Source organism: Aquarana catesbeiana, linkage group LG05 (genome assembly GCF_042186555.1).
Source record: "Aquarana catesbeiana isolate 2022-GZ linkage group LG05, ASM4218655v1, whole genome shotgun sequence".
NCBI classification, from domain to species: domain Eukaryota; kingdom Metazoa; phylum Chordata; class Amphibia; order Anura; family Ranidae; genus Aquarana; species Aquarana catesbeiana.
The window spans coordinates 216,831,667-216,841,846 of NC_133328.1; the positions used below are offsets into that span (position 1 = coordinate 216,831,667).

The 10,180-nt window shown below is 44.7% G+C and overlaps 1 pseudogene; it reads left to right on the plus strand.

The window, feature by feature from the left end:
* The first annotated feature begins 1,014 nt into the window (after positions 1–1,014).
* Positions 1,015–2,856, plus strand: LOC141145852 (syntabulin pseudogene; annotated as a pseudogene).
* Positions 2,857–10,180: the final 7,324 nt, after the last annotated feature.

A 10,180-nucleotide genomic window follows, 5' to 3' on the forward strand; every position in this document is an offset into this window, starting at 1 on the left:
CAGATAAGCCATCTTTGTAAATTCCTTTCAGCTGCTTAAAATTAATGATGAAAAAATCTCTCTGTAGAAGCCTGGTTAACCCTTAGAAACCTAGGAGCTAATTTACCCCCTCCCCTCTGTGTTGTAACTCACATATAAAGATATCATTCTTAATAAAGAGTTCAGACTCACTTTGCACATGAAACTGCCTGTTGTGTGTGTCATTGGGGTCTCCAGAATTCTGATGGGGTCGCTGTGCATTACCAATGGTGGTCGGCTGTCCAGTAACCTATGCTATCAGATGGGGGCTCATCCTGGTTCCACGGTAAGTTAATCGTTTGTCTTATCTGACGAATTGTTTCTTTGCCGTGGCTCTGATAAAGCTTTAGAACCATTTAAATTGTATAGAAAGGAGACGGACCATGCCTACATAGACTAATATAGAAAAGGGTCTTTGGCAGACCTAATGAAGTCCTTTTGGGAAGGACACTAATATAGAAAAAGGTCTTTGGTAGACCTAATTAAGTCCTTTTGGGAAGGACATGAATATTTAAACAGTACTGTTTACTGCTTGTGGGAAGGAGAATAGTCTATGAGGTAAATCCACCGCGACTCAAAACTTTTCTGCTTATTCTTTCTGTCGCTTAGATGTATAAGTTGTTTGAGCCAAGTTTTAATTAAGAACTTTCACTGTATGACTTAATGTGTTTAGTCCGACTATAGGTAGTTAGTCTTGCAGATAAGCTATCTTTGTAAATTCCTGCTTAAAATTAGTGATGATAAAATCTCTCTGTAGAAGCCTGGTAAACCTTTAGAAACTTAGGAGCTAGTTTACCCCCTCCCCTCTGTGTTGTAACTCACATATAAAGATATCATTCTTAATAAAGAGTTCAGACTCGGGGAGATGATTGATCACTGATGGTGGAGAAGGTTCTATAATTCCACTGATGATGACCTAATCCTTGTTTCTTCCTATTTTTAGGGCATAAGGGAGCAGATTGGGAGCTCTGCTTCTCTGCTGTGTAGATCATAGGACCTCTTCAGGATAGCAAGAAAATGCAAGTAAATAAGATTGCCCGGAGTCGTATCCCATGCCTGGTTCTGCGTCCATACTTGCCAAAGCAGAAAGTGTCCCCATCTTCTGAATCCCTATTTTCAGAGGAGGACAGCAAAGACTTTAAACTTACCTCCAGCCGCTCTGCCAGGACCATAAGTAGCAACAGCTTCTGCTCAGATGACACCGGTTGCCCCGGCAGTCAGTCGTTGTCCCCAATGAAGACTCCATCCGATGCTGGTATGAGCCACATGGGATTCTGTACAGGAAGTGAGGACGATTATAGCCACAAGCGAGTCAGCACTGGCATGTATACTGATGGCAGTATTCAGCCTACGAGGTATAAGAAGGAGCCAAAGAGTGGACTAATGAAGACTGGAGGTGAAGCAGATTTCAGCTCGTCAAGTAGTGCTGGCCGTATATCCGCACCAGAGGTCCATATGAGCACTGCATCTGGAGGCAAGAGAAACTCATTTTCACGCAACCGAGTGTCCCATGGGCGAGGTCACAACAGTTCATCTGGAAAGCCTGCACAGAGTCCGCCTGCCACTCGAGAGAAGGATCTGTTTGCAGTGCTCTGTAGGAATCAGCGCACCATGAAATATACATCTTGTGGAGATAATCACGGCATCAAGCCACCCTCTCCTGAACAGTATTTGACTCTGCTGCAGCAGAAAGAAGTCTCAATACGTCACCTGAAGGCAAAACTGAAGGAATCCCAGAACTCACTGCAAGAAAGGGAAGCAGAAATAGAAGACCTGAAGTCTCAGCTGGCTCGTATGGGGGAAGACTGGATTGAAGAGGAATGCCATTGTGTTGAGGCCCAGCTCGCTCTGAAAGAAGAGCGAAAGGAGATCAACCAGCTAAAGCAGTTCATTGAAACTATGAAAAACAGTTTGGCTGAGAAAGACAAAGGAATTCAGAAATACTTCATAGACATAAATATTCAAAACAAGAAATTGCAGACCCTTCTGCGTACTATGGAATTGGCTCAAGATGAAGAATTTCGAGATGAACCGTGTTTGGATTATTTTTGTAACTCTCCAGGAGCTTCTCTGACTGAAAGTGCAATTTATGATAAGATGTCAGAAGGACTTCTAATGGAGGACCAAGCAACTGAGGAGATGGCAGACTGTGATCTCCTTTTGAATGATGATCTGGCAAACCGAGATCACCCTTACGATGAGGTCTTGATGGAAACAAGAAGTGATCTTGGTAGCTTGGCAAATCTAAATTCTACCAAACTGCAATCCACAGCTTGTTTTGATAAAGAAATTGAGAAAATACATTCCAAGTGGGCCCAGGGTTCACAAAGGATGGAACAGGCAATCCAAACTGATGTTGTTCCTTACAGCCTTGACCTTGAAAAGTTCATCTTCAAGATGTATAAGGCCCATAATGACCAACCTATTAATACATCATCTTCCATTATGTGTGGTCTCCATGCCAAGTGTTCTGGTTCCACAAATCTCATTGACTTGACCCCTGATGATCCAAACGTTGCTATCCTTGTATCCCCTGACTCTCTGGGCAAGGATACCCTTTCAGTCTCAAACCGTGCCATGAAAGAACTTGATTTTGGAGAACCTTTTTGCCAAGCAGAGATATGCAACACATGTGCGTAGCTAAAAGACACTGGAGTGACCATTTTTTGTACCAACCTGTTTGTGGTGGCTGTGCCCATTATTCCTACAGTTCTATGGGCATTAAGTGCTCAAACAGGATATCCAGACCCTGTGTATAACATTGGCACTATAATGCATGGATGTTGTCTAATGGCTTTGCATACTCTTAGGAAAACATCCTACAGCCCTTATATTTAAACCCTACCTTTTTTTTTTTCTTCTAGAATTTCAATCCTCTAAAATGTTAATAGGACATTGTCCTTTCCTATATGCTTAAAGGGGAATCTGTATATTACCTTCTAATTAGTTTTAATCTTCTCTTGTAATCTAATAGACCCATGCGGTTCCTAGGATATGGATATAACCCCAGCACTCTGTCAATTGAGCGTAGCTCTTGATCACTTTGTGTTGATTGTATGATGCCCAGGAAGCAAAGTCTTATGCCCCGTACACACGGTCTGACTTTGTTCAGACTTTCCGACAACAAAATCCTAGGATTTTTTCCGACGGATGTTGGCTCAAACTTGTTTTGCGTACACACGGTCGCACAAAGTTGTCGGAATTTCCGATCGCCAAGAATGCGGTGACGTCAAGCACGTACGACGAGACTAGAAAAGACCATTTCAGAACCAAGCGCGGCACCCTTTGGGCTCCTTTTGCTAATCTCGTGTTAGTAAAAGTTTGGTGAGAGACGATTTGCGCTTTTTCAGAGTCGTGGTTTTCAGATCGTTTTCTGCCGTTCAGTTTGTGCTTGTGGGTTTGTATCTGCTCTTCAGTGCGTGCAAGCAAGTTCTGCGTGACTTTAAGTAGTCATTGTGTTCTTGTGCGTTCATTACTGTTTTTCAGGTCGCTCTTCACAGGCCTTGCTGTTCTTCAGTGTGTTCTGTTACTTCGCTCTGAGCAGCCAACCGTTTTCTAGCCATGTTGTGTATACGTACTCCTCGTAGAGTTCGTGCTGTGCGGGGGCTTGGTGTTGGGGTCCTGACCTTGACACAAGTCCAGTCCATGAACAGGGTGGGGAGGAGTTCATGGACCAAGAATTGGTTGCTTCAGCGTGACCAGTTCTCTCATATGCCTTTGCTCCGTGAGATCCGTGAGAATAATCCTGATGATTTCAGGAACTTTCTCAGGATGATGGACCCCGTATTTCACCGTCTGCTGGCTTCGCTGACCCCCTATATCAGCAGGCAGGATACCTGCATCAGGCAAGCCATCACTCCGGAGCAGAGGCTGGTCGCTACCCTGCGGTACTTGGCGACGGGGAGAAGCCTGCAGGACCTCAAGTTCTCGACAGGCATCTCCCCCCAGGCTCTGGGAATCATTATCCCAGAGACCTGTTCTGTCATCATCCAGGTCCTGCAGAAGGAGTATATGAAGGTAAGATTTTTATCCTTTAATCTCACATTTTATTGTATTGAAAATTTGATAATATATTGTATTTCTTTCCTCATTACCTAATTACCATGATTGTAATATGCTGTGAATGTCCCCTTTGTCCTCATGCATGCTGGAATTTTTATGTAATTAATTTTTTAGGTCCTTCATACAGATTGGCCTTCAATAACCTCCCCAGCATGGTCTCCTTCCCTATATTCACCTCATGTAGTCACTTAACAATGTATTTTATCAGTTCCATAGTAGTGCTTTACCCCAAACGCCCCCTAAAATGTTTTTAAATGTGATTTTTGCTTTAAATTCAGGCAGAGTGCCAGAGGCTTTTTTTTTGTGGTGTCCCCAAATCATTTTTAGTAACCCTCCCTCCCCCAACTGCTAAGTCAGCTGATCCCAATTCTCTATCTATCCTCAATCATCTATCTGCTGACTTTGCCAAACCCATACACACTACACCCATCTCTTTAGTGATCAGATGTATGGATGAATTCCCCAAAGCATGTAGTGCAAGGGCCTGCCTGTATACTTTCAAATGGTACTGTTTAAACTTTTTAGATCCTATTATTATCTTGAGACAGGTAATAGCAGAATGTCCAAATGTGCTCAAATGTGTACAGTGTGTATTTATATCTTTGTATTATGACACTTCTTACCTGTCCAGTGGGCTGCCAATAGTGTAACTAAGGAGGGGCTGTTCCAAGTAATACCCTGTATTTAGGCATTCATCTCTCAATGAAGTGGAGAGGGTTACCTGTCCAAGATTTCCCCACCCCCTATAATGTTAGAAATGGCCCATGAGGGGGGGGGGGAGGAATATGATAGGTGTACCTTATACTTTGGTGTTGTTAAATTCCCCTTAATAAATGCTATCTAGAGGTTGGCCAAGAATGTTTGTGTCTAATCTGCTTGCCATGTTTTTATGTGCAAAAATATTAATTTATTTTTGTTTTCCTCAACAGTTTCCTTCCACGCCACAGGAATGGCAGACTGTGTCTTCCCACTTTGCCGAGCGGTGGGACTTTCCTAACTGCGGAGGGGCAATTGATGGGAAACACGTCCACATCGTCCCACCACCCAACTCGGGGTCGTACTATTTCAACTATAAGGGGTTCAATAGTATTGTGATGTTGGCGGTGGTGTCGGCTAATTACGACTTCTTGTATGTGGACGTGGGGAAGAATGGCCGGATGTCCGATGGTGGAGTCATCGCCCAGACGGAGTTCTACAGGCGTCTCCAGAATGGCAGCTTGGACTTGCCACCTCCAGAGGACAATGTGGAAGGACTCCCATTCGTGTTCATTGCTGATGAAGCGTTTGCGCTGGGGGACCATCTTATGCGGCCATTCCCTATGAGGACCCTCACCCCGGAACAGAGGGTTTTTAATTACCGGCTGGCCAGAGCCAGAAGAGTGGTGGAGAACACATTTGGAATCCTGGCCAGCCGGTTCCGCCTATTTCTGACACCCATCCATATGGCAGAGTATAAACTTAATCATATAATCCTGGCGTGCTGTATTCTCCATAACTTTTTACGCAAACATTCCGCCAACTGTGCTGGCTCAGTTGGGCCTGAGGCCGGAATGATCCATGAAACAACACTGACGGCGCTTGAAAGTGGCCGTCCTGGCTTGCCTTCCCTGAGTGCCCGTGATGTCCGGTTACGATACCTGGAGTTCTTTGCGGGTAGGGGGGCCATCAATATGCCAGCAAATTTGTGAAGCCTTTATCAAATAAAAAAGCAAAAAAAGAAAATCTTTGTGGACATTTACTGCTTGTGTTTGTTTTAGCTGACCGTGACAGAAATGTGTTGAGTCCAGAAAATGGCGTGATTGTGTAACCTTATACAAAGCACTGTTGGGTGTTATTTACTAAAGGCAAAGACACTTTGCACTACAAGTGCACTGAAACTGCACTTGCAGTGCAAAGAGGATTTGCCCTTAGGAAATAACCCCCATTTTCACAGAAAACAGCAATGACATCACCAACAAAGTGTTTTAGCGTTGACACAATAATCCACACATTCTTGCTTAACAATCTATTTAATACCTGCACAATCACATGTGCATTTAGAAAAGTTTTTTTCTAACAAAACAACATGTTTGTGGTATAACAATTTTTGGGGTGGCATTTTTAAACAGATAAATGTCCATTTAAGCTAAAACAGGCATGTGTAAAACCAACAAGAAAGCCACAAATCTTGAACTTACAAAGTTCACATTTGGTAGAACTTGAAGGCAATATCAGACATGAGTATTTAGGAACTGTGTTTGATATTGCGTTCAGATGGGGTGAAGTTACCCCAGGAAAAGCCAAATTTGGAAGATGCACACAAATTTCTCAATGTCAACATGTGCTAGCTGCCATCACGGGGGATCAAGGGACGTGTTTTGGGGGAGCAACCCCTTCCTCTCAGCTACTTTATTATTGAGGAAGGGGTTGCACCCCCAAAACGTGTCCATTGATCTCCCGTGATGGCAGATAGCACATGTTGGCACACTGTGTGCATCCTCCAAATTAGGCTTTTCGACAAATTTTTCAAACATTTTGAACATTGGAGCACACAAAAAAACAAAGGGATTGGGAGGGGTTTTAAACTCGCCCCAAAACATCAATGATGTTTTTATTTTTTTGAATAACATCATTGATGTTTTTATTGAGGTTTTCCAATTCTAAATTACACCCCATGATCTCCCCGATCAGGATCTGGGCACTTTCTGATGTGAAAGGATCTGGATCCACAACATCACGATCATCAAAAAAATGCCGTCATCCATCTCTTACCTGAGCCTGTGGTCGCAGACACTCACCTGTTGTGGTGACAATTTCCACCACATCTTCCTCCTCCTGCACTTCTTGGGTTGGTGGGATTTCACCTTCTTCCAGAGGTGGGGGGTCTGTGTTCTCCTCGGATGAGGGGTGTCCTCCGAGTCTTTTCTCCCCTATGTCAAAAAAAAAATGCTATACTTAGCACACAGTGATTTGATGGCAGAACTATAAATATAAAACATTGCTTGGAAGTGGGGTACAATTGTCCCTTTTGGCAGAGTTCCAAAATGTGGCATTTTCAGTGTCCTTTGTCAAGCTTCAATACTTTACCTGTTTGGTACAAGCTTCACAGATGAAGCCCCCCCCTATAGTATACACTGGAGCACCTGTGTGGCCCCCTAATAAAAATGGTGTTCTTGTGTCCCACACTAGTGCTCTAGCGTCCAGATGTGGAAACAGCTGCTGAGTGTCCTCTCCTTACACAGAATCTATTTTGCATTTCATTCTAGTAACAAAGCCATCTACACAACCAAAATAGTTTATGACAAGTAGGGCGTAAAAATTGTGGCCAAATGCATATGGCCTAAACAATGGTGTTTTATAGGCCGAAAGAAAAATGTTTGATACGAACGAATAATGTACCCATGAACATGAAATTTGCCATGTAAAAATGTAGACTTGTAAGAAAAGCACATGGAGCAGCACGAACGTAATAAACATAAAGAATAGGAACACAGGACAACTACTTGCATTTTTGCAGCACTCTCTGGATCTTTCTGTACTTCTCATGTTCTCGTAATTTCAGGTCCAACCACCGCTTCCTGAGCTGATCTTTCGATCATCGTACCCCGAAATGCCGGTGCAGACTCTTGACCACTTTCGCCATGATCTTGGCCTTTCGGACATTGGGGTTGGGGTAAGGCCCATACTTCCCCTCATAGTCGGCCCTCTTCAGGATGTCGACCATCTCCAACATCTCCCCAAAGGACATATTTGAGGCCTTAAATCTCCTTCTGGATCGTGACGTTTCAGGCTCTGGGCTTTCCTCCCCCTCCTCCTCCTCCTGGTTGCTATAATTAGCACGCACCTGCTGTGTCTCCGCCATGTGCTCTTCCCCCACTGCGCCGAACGAAAAGACTAGAAAGAACGTCAGGGGCGGGCGGAGTTACACGCATGCGCAGTGTGTATAAGGCGTAACACGCGTGCGTATTACGTACGATCTGTGAGCGGAGGAAGGAGCATCGAAAGCACTGATCGTGATAACGAAGGTAAGATCTAAACTTGGGCCTATACTGCTTCGAAATTGAAGCCTATATTGTAAAAAGGTTAGGAGAGTTTGGCCTGACCTTAGGGTTTGTCTTGTGTTGTGTCTTTCAGAGAAAATGGATGGCTTCAATGACCACAATTTCCTCCCCCTGTTCATAGACAAGTACAGGGAGCTGCCCTGTCTGTGGCAGGTGAGACACCCCCATTACAATAATAAACAAAAGAGGCAGGCAGCGCTGGAGAAACTGCTGGATTTGGTGAAGCCAGTGGTCCCCACAGCAACCATCCCCTATTTAAAAGCCAAAATTGGTGGCCTGAGGAGCACTTATCTTAAGGAGCGCAAGAAGGTCACGGATTCCCTGAGATCCGGAGCTGCAGCAGATGACGTTTATGTCCCCAGGCTGTGGTACTATGAGAGACTGCGATTTCTGTCAGACCACACTGAAGTCAGGGAATCCCTCTCCACTCTTCCTTCCACTCTTCCTTCCACCCCAGCTGAGGCTTCCAATGTCCAACCTGGGCCTTCCAGCCAGGAAGAAGTGGAGGAGCCCAGCTGGAGTCAGGTATAGCATTCTTCTACAGATTTCTGGTCAATAACTAAATGATGTTTACTAGATGTTATTATTGATCACTAATTGCTGATTGAAAAAAGTGTTTTACATATCAATAGACAGTAGTGGGCACCCAAAATTGGGACAAGAATGAAAAATGCTGGGCTCAGAAGGATAGTCTGTTATATTTGTTAACATTTAATTTGCAACAGTCAGGAGGTGAAAATTGTGTGTGATTGATGAATAAAAAACTAAAACTATGTCCCTTTTTCATGCACAGGAAGACCTCAGCCAGGAGGAGGTTGTGGAATGTGGCAGTCAGGAGGAGGTGGGGATTAGTGTCAGCCAGGAGGAGGCGGGGCTAAGTGTCAGCCAAGAGAAGCCTGGGACCAGTCGCAGCCTGACTGAATCGCAGGTTCCTCCCCTCTGCCTTCCATATAAAAGAGCGAGGAAGGCGACTCCCATGCAGGATTCAGCGCTCAGGCTCATTCAGGAGGCTTCTGCGTCCCTCCGAGCCTTACCCACTCCTGAAGAGGCCCTTGCCTGCATGGCTGCCACCAAACTGCAGGGCATGCAGGAGGGTCAACGCCTCCTGTGTGAGCAACTTCTTTATAAAGTCCTAACTAAGGGGGTGAGTGGGGAACTAACACCCAAGACCGACGTTATTGAGTTGGACCATGCTCCTCCTCCTCCTCCTCCTGCTGCCACATCTCCACCACCAGAGCCACCGCGTGGAAGGAAGCGTGGAAGGAAGACAAGAGAGTGATGGCCCTGGGTTCAGTCTGGTCTGACAAAAGATGCAGTCTCTCGTATGACCACAGCCTGGGGACACAGATGTCATCTGCTGCTTTCCGGATCTCTGGGACTTCTGGACCAGACTGCCCTCCCTTAGATATGGACTCCTCAGGCCACCAATTTTCCTTGAAAATAATTGATGTGTGCCCTGGGGGTCCAAGGCTTCACCCATTTCTGCAGTTTCTCCAGCATTGCCTCCCTCTTTGTTTAGTTGCGTGGAAGGAAGACAAGAGAGTGATGGCCCTGGGTTCAGTCTGGTCTGACAAAAGATGCAGTCTCTCGTATGACCACAGCCTGGGGACACAGATGTCATCTGCTGCTTTCCGGATCTCTGGGACTTCTGGACCAGACTGCCCTCCCTTAGATATGGACTCCTCAGGCCACCAATTTTCTTTGAAAATAATTGATGTGTGCCCTGGCGGTCCAAGGCTTCACCCATTTCTACAGTTTCTCCAGCGTTGCCTCCCTCTTTGTTTAGTTGTGAGCCCTTAATAAAAGTTATTTTTTGGAAAATTATACTCTCCTATGTGTGTTTTCATCCAAAAAGGACAGTTTGTTGGTGACGATTCAGGTACATTTCTAACATAAAATGTGAAATTAACAAGGGACAACACCACCAAACAATCTTCTACAGATTAAATAGAACAACATATCAATGGTGTTGTGGTAACTTGACACAAAAAAACACACACAAAAATTTTCTGGAGTACAAATAAAAATCCCAAAAACAAAAAATAAGCCTTGAAAAAAAG